Consider the following 16,176-nt stretch of genomic DNA (forward strand, 5'->3'; position numbering starts at 1 on the left):
AATATCGGTGTACAGGTGTCTCTACTGTATCCTGTTTTGAATTCTTTTGGGTGGATACCCAGAAGTGGTATCACTAGATCATATGGCAGTTCTATCTCTAGTTTTTTGAGGAATCTCTGTACTGTTTTCCATAATGGTTATACTAATTTGCATTCCCACCAGCAGTGTATAAGGGTTCTTGTTTTGTCACATCCTTGCCAGCATTTGTTGTTGTTATTACCATTGATTCTGGCCTTTCTAACTGGGGTGTTGTTTTGATCTACATCTCTTTTATAACTAGGGAATCTGAACACTTCTTCATGTATCTACTGGACATTTATACCTCTTCCTTTGAGAATTCCCTGTTTAATTCATGTGCCTCTTTCTTCATTGAGATGTTGATTCTTTGGGGCTGAGTTTTTGAGTTCCCTGTAGATTCTGGATATTAGACCCTTGTTGGATGAGTAGCTGGCAAAGATTTTCTCCCATATTGTGGGCTGTCTCTTGAGTCTGGTGATTCAAAGTTTCAGGACTTTGATTTCAAAGTGTAAGGTCTTTGATACACTTTGAATTGATTTTGGTACAGGATGAAAGACAAGGATGTAGTTTGCATGTGGATATCTGGTTTTCCCACCAGCATTTATTGAAGAGGCTGTCTTTTCTCCATCGTGTATTTTTGGCTCATTTGTCAAAGATCAGCTGGCTAGATGCATGGGATAATGTATGGATCTTCTATTCCAATCCATTTGTCTTCCTATTTTTTTTTGTGACCATAGCATGCTGTTTTTATTGTTATAACTCTGCAGTATAGTTTGAGGTCAAGTATTGTGATGCCTCCAGTATTGGACTTTTGCTCAGAATTGCTTTGGCTATTTGAGGTCTTTTGTGTTCCCATATGTACTTCATGATTGCTTTTTCTATTTCTGTGAAGAACATTTGATAGGAATTTTGATAGGGATTTGATAGGGATTGCATTGAACATGTAGATTGCTTTTGGTTGTATAGCCATTTTCACAATGTTAATTCTACCAATCCATGAGCATGGAAGGTCTTTCCATCTTCTGAAGTCTTCTTTGATTTCTCTCTTCAGTGGTTTATAGTTTTCATTAAAAAGGTCTTTGGGTTTTTTTAATTAAACTTATTCTGAGGTACTTTATTGTTTTTAAGGCTATTGTAAATGGGATTGTTTCCCTGATTTTTTTCTCAGTCTCTGTGTTGTTGTTATATAGAAAAGCTACTGAATTCTGTATGTTAATTTTGTGTCCTACTACTGTGCCAAAAGAGTTTATAATTTCTAATCATTTTTTGGTGGAGTTTTGGGGGTCTCTAAGGTATAGGATCATGTCATCTGCAAATAGGGATCGTTTGACTTCTTTCGTCCCTATTTGTGTGAATCCATTTTATTTCTTGCTCTTGTCTTATTGCTCTGGCTAGGAATTCCAAAACTATATTGAATAGGAGTGGAGAAAGCAGACAGCACTGTCTCATTCCTGGCTTTAAGGGGAATGGTTTCAGTTCTCCATTTAGTATGACACTGGCTCTAGTTTTGTCATATATAACCTTTATTGTGTTGACAAATGTTCCTCCTATTCCTTCTTTCTTCAGAGCTTTTATCATGAAAGGTTGTTGAAATTTGTCAGAGGATTTTTCTGCATCTATTGAGAGGATCATGTGGGTTTTTTGTCCTTGCATCTGTTTATGCACTATATTACATTTATGGGTTTATGTATGTTGAACCATCCTTGCATCCCTGGAATGAAAGCAACTTGGTCATTGTGTATGATCTTTTGATGTGTTTTTGAATTCTGTTTTCCAGTATTTTGAGAATCTTTACATCTGTATTCATTAAAGATATTGGTCTACAATTCTCTTTTCTGGTTACATCTTTATTTGGTTTCAGAATGAGTGTAATGCTGGCTTCACAGAATCTGTTTGTAGTGTTTCTTCCCTTTCTATTTCCTGGAAAAGTTTGAGGAGTATTGGTATTAGTTCTTCGTTAAAAGTTTGGTAAAATTTGCTGTGAACCCATCAGGTCCTGGGCTCTTCTTTGTAAGGAGACTATCACTGTTTCAATTTCATTGCATGTAATAGGACTATTTAGGTGGTTAATATCTTCTTGGTTCAATTTTGGTTGATTGCATGCATCTAGGAATTTACCATTTTGTCTACATTTCCCAGTTTACTTGAATATAAGTTTTCAAAGTACTCTCTAAGTATTTTCTGGTTATTGATGTCATCATCTATTTGGAACCTGGAACTTTTCAGAATTTTCTTCACTTGAAATGGAAAATTTGGAATCATAGGAGTTACTTTTCCTTAGATAAATTGGTCAGACATAAGTAATTTTCAAGTGTCTCATGAGCTAGTCCAAGTATTTAAAGATATTTCTTTAATTGAGGAAAGATATTTCCAAAAGCACAATCCCAGGCCAAATGCAAGAGATTTTATGATGTAGAAGCATTTTCATGACAGGGTCTGATTTGACCAGTTTAAAAAAGATTAAATTAATTAATATATGTGATTAAAATTATATTTTGCAAATTTAATTAAAATGAGTTTTCTCACTTTGTTTTGCTTTTTGTTGGTTTTATAGCTTAACTGCTGAAGGGCAAAATATGTATTAACATCAAAGTAGATTTTTACAGAATCTGCTAAGATTGTGCATAGAAATCATAAGACCCTATAGACATCCTTTTTTTTTATAGGAATCATGTTAGTCCATAGAGCAAGGTCCCACAAGTATGATGTATAGATAGTAATATGTTCATCCTCTGTTTGCTGCAGCAGTGTGAAAAATACTGAGCTTGGCAATCTGTAAGGTATCTTCCATCTCTAACATTTGGCTCTGCAGTTATCATGTTTAAGATGAATCCTTTGTGAAACCTTAAACAGAGGACTCTCTAGTTAGGTTCTGGTCATCAAACATTGCCTGCAAACAACTACTAAGGAAACACAAGACCATCTCTGTGGAAAAACTCCTGGGATCTTTCCCCTCTCCACGGTAGTAATACACAACCCCCCACCAGGTGTACTGAAGTACAAACATACAGAGCTAGTGTGAAAGCCCAAAGTATTATTTGGTATTTTTGCATCTGTATTATAATTGACTATTTTGTATATCTTTATTACTTCTCTCCTTTTTTGTAATCAAGTATATGAAATGTCACATCTCTTGTATGAATACCTGTGAAAACATCAAATCTTTTTTTAGAGTTGAGATAAGGGAATAAAATTTTACTGTTATAACTATGTTTCAGCTACTAGACTTTACATAGACTTTACATTATTCAAAACTTAAAAACCAAAGAAATAGATATTGTTACCATTGTTTTCAGAACAAGGAAACTGAGACTCAGAAAAGACATTTGCTAAAGTGAAAAGTTGCTTAGTGTCCTCTGAGCTGGGATGGGAGCCCAGGATTCTCCCTCCAGGAACCATGCTATTAATCATCTTTCAGGAATAGTGTCTCAGTTAGAATTTTGTCAGAAAGTCACAGAAAGTTATTCTGGTAGCTTGGCTTGTCTTGGAGTTTCTGTCAGATGTTACACCATGTCTATTTCTGGTCCTTTCAAATCAGCTGGCCTTTTCTCTTTTCATCTTTAGAGTCACCATCCTTTTTGTTTTTTCCACTATCACTCTAAACGTTCAGTCCAGAGAAGCCGGACTGATCTAAAGAAATATTTTTCCTCAATTTTAGTTCCTTTTTTTGACCTAGAACTGTACTTTAGCTTCAGATGTAACTGCTCTCAATTCCATGTCAGAAGCATTCATCTATTTATTCAACAAATAGTTGTGTCTACTACATGCCCTGGGCAGTGTGCAGTGAATGAAACAGGCAAACTCCCTGCTATCTTGTCCCCTACATTCAGTGGGAGCAGGCAATAATGGGCAAGTAAATGTACAGCATAAGACTTGTTAGCAAGTGTGGAGAAACTAATGTAAGGCAGAGAAGATAGGGAAGCATAAGGTGGGGGCAAGACTCAAGTGGTAGAGTGCCTGCCTAGCAAGCACAAGGTCCTGAATTCAAACTCCAGTACCACCTTAACTAATTAATTACAGAAGTCTGGGCCTCAGAGGCTAGAGAAATATTGGTGCCAAGTTTTAAAAGAGTATTTTAAATTTTTCAGGAAAAACCTCCCTGACATAATACTATTTGAGTTTTCTCATAAAAGAAATGTGATTAAAATGTGATAATATGAGGAAGGGATTTAAAGGCAGGGAGAAAGAATAGGAAGAACAGAGGCCTAGAAGCAGGAATGACCTTGCTGTGTTTCTCTAACAAAAAGAAGGCCTGTGGACTGGAGCTAAGTGAAAAGAATGAATTGGTACCGAGAATTGCTTCAGTTGTCTATAATTCATTCAAGATTGGCATTTGACTTTAGCAATTTGAACCATTTTCCTGAAAACTTATTTTAAGACTAGACATTTGCTTAGTGCTTTAAAATGTAGAAAGACTTTTCCCAGATATTATCTCATTTTCTCTCAAAATAGCCCATCACTGAGCAATGTGTCTAATCTGATTATTTCAGCAACAAAACACAAGATATGACATGTAGAATACACTCAATAAATGTAAGTTGAACTATTAATAAATTGATTTGTTAATTCTGTAGCACAACTTACCTCATCAGCTTTAACATGTTCATTGTTATTGAACAGCAATGATTAAAGTATGATGCAGAGATACTTCAGAGGCTGTAGAGTTGAGGGAGACAGTTGCCACCACTCTAATTTGCATATGTATTTAATTTTGTGGCAATTCACACTTTTTCTGCCTAATTCTTCCATTAGGTTCTTTAGTACCTCTCCTCTCAGTCAGTTTCTACGGACTTCTAATCAATACTTGTTAACTTGATATATCCTTACAAACCAGATCACAAAGCTGTATTAAAACTATATGAAAAATCCTGGCCCTCTCATATTGTTCCATGCCAGAGCAAGCTATGGTTCCAAACCATTGCCTGGCCTCTGCCTGTAGTCTGTTGGCACTGAAGGGGGTTGCACAGTGGGAAAGAAAAGAAAAAAACTATATGAAAAATAAAGTGACTCCAAGTGAGAGCATGAAATCTTTCTTAAAGAATAAATTTGTCTTAGTTCATTTGTGCTGCTATAATAAAATATCAGACACTGGGCAACTTATAAATAAGAGAATTTTTTTTCCTCCCAGTTCTAGAACCTGGAAAGTCCAAGATCAAGGTCTCTACACATTTGGTGTCAAGTGAGGGCCAGTCTCTCTGCTTCAAAAATGGAACTTTTATAAGGACCCTAATTCTATCCATGAGATCTCTGCTCTCATGGCTTACTCACCTCCTAAACACCTCACCCCTAGATGTTATGTGCTGAACACTACTCTAGGCAATGCAAATCCAGACAGAAGCCATTGAATTGTGCCATGGGAAGCCAACTGAATTGTGCTAATGAGGAGTGCTAAATGAACAGTATGAATACAGATAATCTCTAACTTATGATGATTTGGCTGATGGCTTTGACTTAAAAATGGTGTGAAAGTATACACATGCAACCATTCTTTTTTCACTTTCAGTATAATATTAATAAATTAGATGAGGCATTCAATACTTTATCTCAAGATAGACTTTGTGGTAGATGGTTTTTTCCTAATTGTAAGCTAACATAAATGTTCTTTTTTTTAATGTGAAAAAAATGTAGTGTTGAGAGTATTTCAAGTAACAGGACATGATGTGGGAGATCTATTTTTGATAAATTGATTAAGGGATACTAATTTGATAAGATGACTCATGAACACCATGTTAGTTTTCTAAGGCTGCCATAACAAAATGCTGCAAACTGGGAGGCATATAATAAACAGAAATTCATTGTCTTGTGGATCTGAAGTATGGAAGTCCAAAGTCACGATTTCAGCCCTGACTTACTTCCTCTGAGACTCTGGGTAGGACCCTTCCCTGACCATCCCAGTCTTCTCAATATAGCTGTCAATCTTTGTCTTGAAGCTGCCTCACTGAATCTCTAATGATGTTATCACATGACTTGTCTTCACGTAAAACCCCATCATAAGTCAAGGAGTACATGTATGTCAATAGTAACAGTAAGAGTAATAAACTATGAAGAATTAAATAAAGCAGGGAAAAAGATAAAGAGTGATAGGCTGGGCATCTATTTAAAAGAAGATGTTCACAAAAAAAATCAATATCTGAAGTGATAGATATGTTAATTGGCTTGATTCATCCATTTCACAGCATATACATCTTTCAAAACATGACCTTGTACTCTGTGAATATATATAATTTTATTTGCCAATTTATAAAGTTGAGGAAATGTTTCTTTAAAAATGAAAAATAAAAGGAAAAGAATGTGGTCAAGGTAAGCCTTACTGAGATTATGTTTAAGCAAAGACCTAAAAGAGTAAGTGAGTAAACCACATGCATATGTGGAGAAAGGAAGCTCATCTTTTAAGAGGAAACAGAAAAGCTAAAGGCCTAGAGCAAACTTGGAATGTTCCAGGAATCACATGGAGGCAAGTATGTCCACAACCAAGCCAAAAGGAAGAAGAATTATAAAAGGCCTAAGACACAGCCCAAACTATGTATGGACTTGTGAAGACCAGTTCTATTTCCAAAGAGTTCATGATGTGTTTGACCTTGACACCATCTTGAAAGCTTTTGTTAAAGTTGGTATAAAGGGTAAAGGGCATCTACTGCAAATAATTTTGTCATATAATTCATAAAATAGCCTTTAAAACTCAGGAAAAAGCAAGGATAGCAATACTCACATTTGTACACTATATTTTTTTTGTTTATTGAGGTGAAATTCATTTACATTAAAAAGAAATCAGTGTCATTTGGCATGTGCATGCAGTATACAACCACCACCTCTGTCTAGTCCAGACATTCTCATCTCCCCATAAGGAACCCCATATCCATTAAGTATCTGTACCTAATTTTCCCCTGCCTAGGAAAACACCAGTCTATTGTCTGTTTCTATGAATTTACATATTCTGTATATTTCATATAAATGATTCATATAACATGTGACCTCTTATGTGTGATTTCTTTCACTGAGCATAATGTTTTTGAGATTCATCCATTTGTAGCATGTTACGTGTAACGTGTAACCATTTCTTTTTATGGTTGAATACTATCTATTGTATGCATACACCACAATTTGTCTACCTGTTTATCCATCAGGTAGACATTTTGAGTATTTCCACCTTTGAGTATCATAAATTGTGCTACAATGAACATGTTTGTAGGTATATGTCTGAACCCTCTTTTCAATTCTTTTGGGTATATTCCATAGGATAACTGCTGAGTCATGTGGTAATTCTGATTAACTTTCTGAGGAACCACAGTATTTCTACAGTGGCTAGATCATTTTACAGTCCTATAACATATGATTCTTAAAGTACCTTTATACTCTATAAGCACTTGCTTCCTCACACCTTATCTTCCCTAGGTTAAAGCTGTTGACTCTAAGTTACCATACTTAACCCAAAGTGATAAACTGATTAGCAGATTGCTGCTACCCATCTGCAAGGGACATTCATATTTTCTAAATTAAACTAAAAAATAAACAGAGAAAAAAATAAAGTGAACAAAGATATAAAGTGAAACTTTAGAGGCTAGAATGCTATACTGTATAATTTCTAACTCAAACTACTCCAGCAGTGATAGACACAGGGTTTGGAAAGAGATAGAAGTAGATAACTTCCTATTGGTTCAATTTTACTGGAAAAGCCCTATTAATACATTCTCCATCACAGTTATGATTGATTGATCAGTCAATAGTATAGATAGATAGATAGATTTAAGGAATTGGCTTATGTGATTATAGAAGCTGAGAAGGCTCAAGATATGCAATCACAAGTTATACACCCAGGAGAACCAACTTTGAAAGCCTGAGAACCAGGCTTACTAGTGTGTTTCAGTCTAAAGGCCAGAAGGCTTGGTGTATGTTTCAGAGCTGGGCACCTGTGTCTCACAACTGTAAGCCTCACTAATTGGGAAACTGACATTGGGAGGATCATGCTTCTAGGCCAGCCCAGGCAAATAGTTAATGAGAACCAGTCTCCAAAATAACCAGAGCAAAATGGACTGGAGGTGCAGCTCAAGCAGTAGGAGTGCCTACTTTGCAAGTGTGAAGCCCTGAGTTCAAGCCCCAGTTCCATCAAAGGAAAAAAAAAGAATTTATGTTTCAGTTTGAATTCAAAGGTAGAAAAATACTGGTGTCCCAACTCAAGGTAGAAAGGGAGGAAGAATTCCTCTTACCTGTGTTTTACTCTGTGCAGTCCTTCAACTGATGCACAAGTCCCACTCACATTATAGAGGGCAACAGGCATTACTCAGTTTATCAGTTCTAATATTACTACTGTTCTATACAAACCCCCCTCAGACACCATGCCTCATCCAAATTAACACATAAAATTAAAAATCACAGAGTACTTTTGAGCAAACACAGTTTCTAGGAGCCCAAATAAAGTTTGATGTTCCTCATGTATTCATTCTTCTATGTGATTTCCAATTTGAGAATTCACAGTACCAACTTCTTATACAGCTCATGAAATCATCTCATGCATGCTGTACAGTAAGAATTATGATAAAAGATTTACTCTAAAGGAAACGGCAAGACTATAAGTAAATTATAAACTATCTTGAATTATCAAAATCAAGGAATAGAATTCTGATTCTTAGAGCATGGCATGAGGTCACTGATATTGATATCTCCCATAATGCTTTGGTCTTGCTTCAGCAACATTGCTCAATATCCTGGGTTGGAATCCAGGGATTTGTATTTTATTTACATAGAAGTTTGAGAGGCACTGAAATAGGTCATGTCTTCACAGAATAATTTGAAATTAAATGTTTTATGATTTTTTTAATTTCAAATGTTCAAATTTTATCAAGACTCAAAGCATTTTATGAAAATGAAATAGTAAAATAATATTCAAAATAAATAATGTAATCATTTTCAATATTTATGATTTCACCACATGATCAATCAATCAGAAATTCTTTCATGTCCTTATTCAGCAAATACTCACCCTGGTTTGCTCATGACATCAGGCTGGGCTGTGGGAATGCAGCAGTGAACAGGATAGACAATTGCTACCTCTTGGAGTTCACACTGAGGCTCCAAACTCACTTTTCTTTTCACATATCACACAACTCTTTTGGAGGGGATATCTAGGGGTCATTGTCAATGTGTGTGTGCTCACAGGTATTTAGCATTTTATCTTCTTGAGCAGAATAAATATGCTGCTAAAGGGATTTCCAAAATACCTGTGCAAGTACTAAAAGAAATTTGCCCTAGAATAGTAAGTGGATTGAGTTGCCTCTGTCCTGTCTTGTGAAATCCTACACTTCACTTCTTTTTTTGCTTTGCTGCCAAAAAGCAAGTATTTTAAAGTATTAAGATACTAAAATTATTTAAATGATAACATACAAAATCCCTTTTCTGTATAACTAAATGAACAAGACATAGATAAAGGTTTCCCAAAGATATTATATTGTAAGGAATTGTGACCTACTTTTTACACTTACTTCTTCTTTTAAAAGTAAGTTAGTATTTGGACTATTTAAGCATATCAACCATAATCTAAATAAAATATGCACAACCATTCTCACTTAGTGAGACTAGCACTTAATAATTTTCTGTTTCCTTCTCACATATCATTATCTGCCAATTTTGCTTCAACAAATGTTTTAGGAGAATCATCCCTTACTATGTAATTTAAAGTTTATGCATAATTTATACTGTGGACCATTTAAAGTACGCAATAAAAATAATTTGAGAGTACTATGTAAATCTTTTCTCCTTAGCTTTCACACAAACATTTGTCCTTATTCTGCTGATACAGTTCAAACAGAAATGAATGAACATTGGGTGCAATTTGAATTCCCTACTATCATGTAGAAAGAAATACAAAGCCCATGAAGGTTATATAGATAGCTGATAGATAACATTCCTCTGTAGTGCTGATTAAACAATCCTAAAAGTACTAAGGATCAGTCTGAAATATATAATTTAAAATTTTAGACCTTTGTCTTATTTTTCACATGGGTAACAAATAGGAAGAAATAGGAAATGGAATTTTGTGACAGGATAAAAATTTTTAAGGTTGGTAGAAGAAAGTGAAAAAGGTTTCACTCATAGAGCTACAACTCAGTTTCTACATGCTAGGAAGGGTTTGGGGGCCATAACCGCTTTGTCAGTTGATCATCACACCAGACCTGCTATTCAGAAGGGAACTGTGATCTGGAAAGAGCCAGTAGCTCATCCAAGCTTACACAGTTGTCAAATGGCAAAGTCAGAATCCTAAGCCACTCTTATTCTAAATCTGCTACTCATTCATCGTGCCATGTTGGTGAGGTCATGTTCAAGGACTTGGCCCTCAGCAGATGGTGGCCTTGGCCAGTAGCAACTTGATAGGAAAGACAATCCCTAAAACATCTCTTACAATTAGCAAATTCTGAGGAGAAAGCCCATGGAAGACATAGACAGCATATTCTCACATTTGGTTCTTATATTTTAAGCAGATTTCCCCTTTCAGTGTGTAGGCATTACATAAGAATATGGATAGTTTGGAGCTGAGGGATTGTTTTAACAGTAGGAATGTTGTAAGTTAGGTAGAGCAGTGCTGTGTATAGGTTTCCTGACTAGAGTCTAAACGTTATTGCGGAAAGTGACTATTACGTTTCCCAGTAATTATCTTCCCTGCATTTCTTACTGATGTCGATGCTGATGTTATTTGTGTGTGGAGAGGGGAATAGTAGTTGATCCTGGCCTTATTGCTTATGATTTTCCATTTTTCTCTAAAGGTATCATTCCTCCGGCTGTGTGTGATACTCTCTTCTAACATTAAGCCTAGTTAACTGTTTTCAGTGTATTTCAATGTTTTCCTTGCCTAGGAATAAGTCTTTAATACACAGTGTTTTCCCAGTTCTTATGTGATTAGAAAGAGACCAAATGTAGGACCATTAGAGCACTTCATAGTTCTTCAGCATCCTGTGCCCCAACTATACAAATGGTTCACTGAATGAGTGTTCTTTAATCTAGAGGGGTAAACATTTCTAATTTGGTTGATGTGATGGTTAATTTTATGTGTGGACTTGACTGGGCTAAGGGATAGCCACACATATGGTAAACATGACTTCTAGGTATGCCTGTGAGGGTGTTTCTGGAAGAAACAAGCTTTTGAAATGGTGAACTGAATAAATTATATGGGCCTCCCCAGTGTGAGGGGTACTGCCCAATGCATTGAAGGCCTGAATAGGACAAAAAAAAATAGAAAAACAAATTCATTCTCTGCTTGAGCTGAGACATTCATCCTTTCCTATCCTTAGACACAGCACTCCTTATTCTCAAGCTTTTAGCATCAGATCCCAATTCTCAGATCTTCAAACTAGAAGCAAATTATACCACCAGCCTTCATGGTTCTCTAGCATGCCTACGTAACCACATTTGCTAATAAAATCTCTTACTGGTCCTGGTTCTCTTGAGAATCTTAAAACCTAAGTATTGTATGACCAACCGATTCCTCCTGTACTTTTAGGTTTTGGAAACTAAAAGTGATAACCAGTTATTGAAAATGAAACTCACAATACAATCCTATGCCCTTCTAAAGGATTATATTACCTTATATTACTGTATATCAGTGGTAACAACACTCAGTGTTAGCATTCTTGTTTTTATGGACAACAGAAGCAGTGACTTTTGAAATCCAAAATCCTTATGTAAATCAGTTCTTCACTATTTAACCAGCTTTGCAACGAAGGAGAAGTCACTTAAATTATTTGAGTCATGTCTGTCATGTCTGAAATGGGAATAATATCAGTTACACTGAATATTGAGTATTCTTGATGCCTGCATGTACACAAGTGTGTGTGTGTATGTGTGTGTAAGAGAGAGAGAAAGGTAGAAAGGTATAGGGGTGTGCTAGTACTTTGCATTGCTGAAATACCTGACAAACGATTGAAGGGAGTTAAGAATTATTGTGGCTGAAGGTTTCAGAGGGTTCAGTCCAGCATGGTGGGGAAAGCCTGGCAAAGCAGAGCAACTCACATCATCGTGGCCAGGAAGCAGAGAAAAGGCAATGCTAGCACTGGACTGGCTTTCTCCATTTTCCTCCTTTAGTTCCAGACCCTGGGTTACTACCATTCACATTCAGGGTGGTTTTTTCCTACCTCAGTTAATCCTTTTTGGAAATGTCCTCACAGACACACCCAGAGGTATGCCTGACCCACATCCTAGGTATTTCTAAATCCAATAAAGTTGACAATTAAAACCAACCATTACAATGAGTTTATAATTAACTTCCTGATTGCTTTCATTTACTCTGACAGATATAGATACATATAGTTAGGATATACTAGTAGTATATGATTGATTGGAAAATCTTAACTCTAAAAATTCTGTGCTTAAATATAGTGTTTTTTCTGTTGCTAAAAATCTACACCCAACACTAAAACTTCTCCATCCTTAATTTGATTCACCAACCTAGTTTGTTCATTTACAAATGATAAAAAAGGTCAAAATGCAATCTAGAAAGCATAAATGAGAAACAAAAATTAGCAGATATTCCCCCAAAGAACATCACACATGTAATGAATACTAACATAGCCATATAAAATTTTATAATTATGTTTAATTTTAGTTTTTGTCTCTGATTTACTCTGTTTGATGTATTCAGTCTATAAAGGAAGTTGGATAACATCCAAAGTTATATAAAAGCTACCATTTTGCTCAATTCATGGAGCTTGATTTCTTTAAATTAGATTTTTGCTTTTAACTAGATTTTTTAATGCTTGCAAATATTCTCGGCTTTTCAGTCTGAGGACTTGAAAACTAAGGTAATAGCTTAGATGCAAATTTGAAAAAAATAATTTTGAAGGTTTTTGTGCTGAGTTACACTCAAAATGCAATTCTCATCTATTTTTATTGGACATTATGTTCCTTATTAATTCCTTGATAAGCATTTTCAGACTTGCTGAAAGTGGTTTTGTTTGTTGAAGAATAAACAAAATTATTTTGTGCTATGTACATGGCTGCCTTATTACTATATATACACTGACACACAAAGCAGTAGGAATATATGCCAAAAAAAGTAAACAACTTAAATGTACAACAATAAAATAAAACGGTTAAGTGAGTTATAGTACACCCATCTGAGTAACTGATATTCTGCATCCATTAGAAAATTTAGTTTGGAAGATTAGTATGATAGGCAAAAGGTCATAATACACTGTGAAATGAAAAATTTAAACCTACTTTTAATCCTAATTGGTATACTCTAATTTTTATTTTATGGCTCTAATTTACCTATACCTATGTACATATGCACGCACATAAGTTTACTTAATTACTGGAAAAATAAGAATGACACTCATAATATTAATATCCTTATGTATATCAACTTAATTATCTTACTTAGAAAATTGTGTTATTTTTAAAATAATCACTGGCACATGAAATTGTAAATATACACTACCATCCTGAATATATACTATATATTGGAACACTTAAAAATAAAATCACCATTTTTCAATAGTTAAACCACTTTTGAAAGTGAGCATCTGTGTCAGGGTTCCTGGGCTGGTGTGTGAGGAGACTGGTAACTGGTGACTGTTTAGTGAGACAACGGCTCACTTCCTCCTTGGTCCACAAGTCAGAGGGTTTGGTGGCCCTAAACAATGTTTGAATGAGGTATTACAGGGTTGATTTAGTTTACTGCGATTAAAGTTTTAAATATTATCACTTCATTTTAGACATATTGCATATAGAGAATAAAGAATCATTTTATATCATTTTACACTATTTTGGGAACATTATAATGAGTACATTATTTCAATTTAAAATAGAATAAAGCTGAGTGAAATTATTCTGGTAATGAAGAGTTTGGTGAAAAGGATATAAGATGAGACTAATGCTGGATGCTTATGTTTCTTGCAAGGATAGGTCAGTAATAAGCACACTATGTTTTGTCATAGACATTCCCAAAACCTGGCTTATAAAAACAATTTAAATATGAGAAGTATAGCCAGGAGCAGCGTCTCATGCCTGTAATCTTCCAGATATAGGTAAACTGATTCTCAAATTAATAAGAAAATGCAAATGGCCAAGAACAGTCAAACCAATCTTGAAGAAGATAAACAAAATCGGGGGAGTAATTGTTGAAGACATGATATTATTAATTGCAAATTACAGCAAAGAAGACATTGTGGTAGACACAAATAAATCCAACAAACAGGAAAGAGAATGCAGCAAGAGTCCACATGGATATGTTCATCTAATTTGTGATGACACCACAGTGCAATGGGAAAGGACAGCCTTTCTAATGCTTGGTGCTAACTGGATATCTTTATGTTAAGGAGAAGATATCTGATACAGCACAAAAAATATTCCAGATGCAACACATACTTATAAATTTTAAGAGAGTAGAAAAATATTTTCATGATCTGTGATATGCAAAGATTTCTTAAGCAAGACACAAAAAGTGGACCATAAGAAAAGAAACAATAAAGTGGGCCACAATCTGAATCTTCCTATCTTCCCTTCCCCTTAGAGCTTATATTTCTTTTTTTCCCATTGTACAAATGAAGGAAAAAGTTCAGATAGGTAACATGAACTGCCCCACATCACTTAAAATAGTAACAGCCACATAGCAGAAGTAGTAGAAGAGCAGCATTTAATAATTGTTGAACACATACTATAACTTGGCATAAATTCATTATCTCACTGATCCTCACAAGAGAGCTTTGAGGTAATAATTACTATTCTTACTTTACAAATGATAAGGCTGAGGCTTGGAAAGTTTAACAATATGCTCAAAGCTGAATATGGTTAGATCCAGAATTCCAGTTGAGAAATCTGACTCCCACGCCTATCCTGTACTCTAAGTCCAAGAGACCTTACCTGATACACCTTCTACAAGGACATAAAGGGAAATTCTCACACCTTAACACACAGCTAGCACCCCTTCCTGCACTCTGCAAGTTCTATCTTACCACGTAGAAGTCCCCTTCTTCACTTCATTATGCTCAGCTGGTCAACTCTCCTTTACCTGCCCAATCAATGCCTGAAGGACAAGACTAACCTGTCTCCACTGGCACTGCCAACCCATCAGTTAATCCTTTTGGTCCTGTAGTTAAGTGTGAAGAACCCAGCAAAAGGCCTGCCTTCCATTTTTTAAGGCCTTCAGGACCCACATATTACATGGGTCAATCATATACACCAAAGAGTTTGCTTATGTAAACAAAAAAGTACTAGAAAAAAAGAAATATATGCCTAAATTTCAAAAATCGACAAATGGTCAGGTGAATTTAAATTTGAGATTCAGGAGTCCTCTTCCTCTGCTTATGCACAAAAGGGAGAATCACTTGCATTCAGATAAGGCAAACAGCCATCAAGTGGACACCGAATACAATGCTGTTTATCTCCCCAAAATTTGAGAATGTGAACATGATAACACAAGGGCTCCCAGGTGTCAGTTCTACTATCAAGAGAACAAGATTTAGTTGTGGCTGAGATGTACTAATGAAAAAGGGCAGTGATCTAGGATGGGACCCAATTCAGCTTTATACCTTTAATCTAGTATGTATCGCTAATTTTATCAATGAAAATGAGCAAGTTATTTCATCTCAGTTTCCTCCTGTGTAAACCAAGATTCTTTACAAAACTAGCAGTGCTACTTTTTGCTTACTGTATGTGTGAGTGTGTGTGTGTGAGTGTGTGTGTGTGTGTGTGTGAGAGAGAGAGAGAGAGAGAGAGAGAGAGAGAAATGGAGGGAGGGAGGGAGGAAGAGAGAACATAAGAATTGGAATTTAAATGAGAAGAAGAAAAGGAGAGAAATAAAAAATAGTCCATTGAATACTCATAGCCCAGTAAATATTTTATAGGATGTAACAAAACCTTGCTTCAAAATAGTTTTACTTGAAAACAGTAGGGTATTGTTTGGTTTTGGTCACTGTGACAAAACATCTGACATAAACAACTTAAAGAGAGGAATTATTTATTTTGGTTCACAGTTTCAAAGGTTTCAGTCCATCATGTTAGGGAGGGAATGATAGAGCTGAGCATCTCACATCATGGCATCCAGAAGGGAGAGGAGGAAGAGAGAGACAAACTACTTGTGCTAGCTGCCTTTCTCCTTTTTTTATTGCATCCCAGCTTCCAGCCTATTGAGTGATACTGTCCACAATCTGGGGAGTGTCTTCTCCTCTTTGT

General features: G+C 35.6%; 1 protein-coding gene and 1 pseudogene across 7 annotated transcripts in view; both read left to right on the forward strand.

Annotated features, from left to right (window-relative positions):
* The window catches only part of LOC141410873 (bifunctional heparan sulfate N-deacetylase/N-sulfotransferase 3), a 183,081-nt gene that overhangs the window by 39,407 nt on the left and 127,498 nt on the right, over positions 1-16,176 (forward strand). The gene's annotated exons all lie outside the window — the stretch shown is intronic.
* LOC141411248 (small nucleolar RNA SNORA42/SNORA80 family) lies at positions 4,864-4,987 on the forward strand (annotated as a pseudogene).

The sequence above is a fragment of the Castor canadensis genome, chromosome 9, assembly GCF_047511655.1.
Source record: "Castor canadensis chromosome 9, mCasCan1.hap1v2, whole genome shotgun sequence".
NCBI lineage: Eukaryota > Metazoa > Chordata > Mammalia > Rodentia > Castoridae > Castor > Castor canadensis.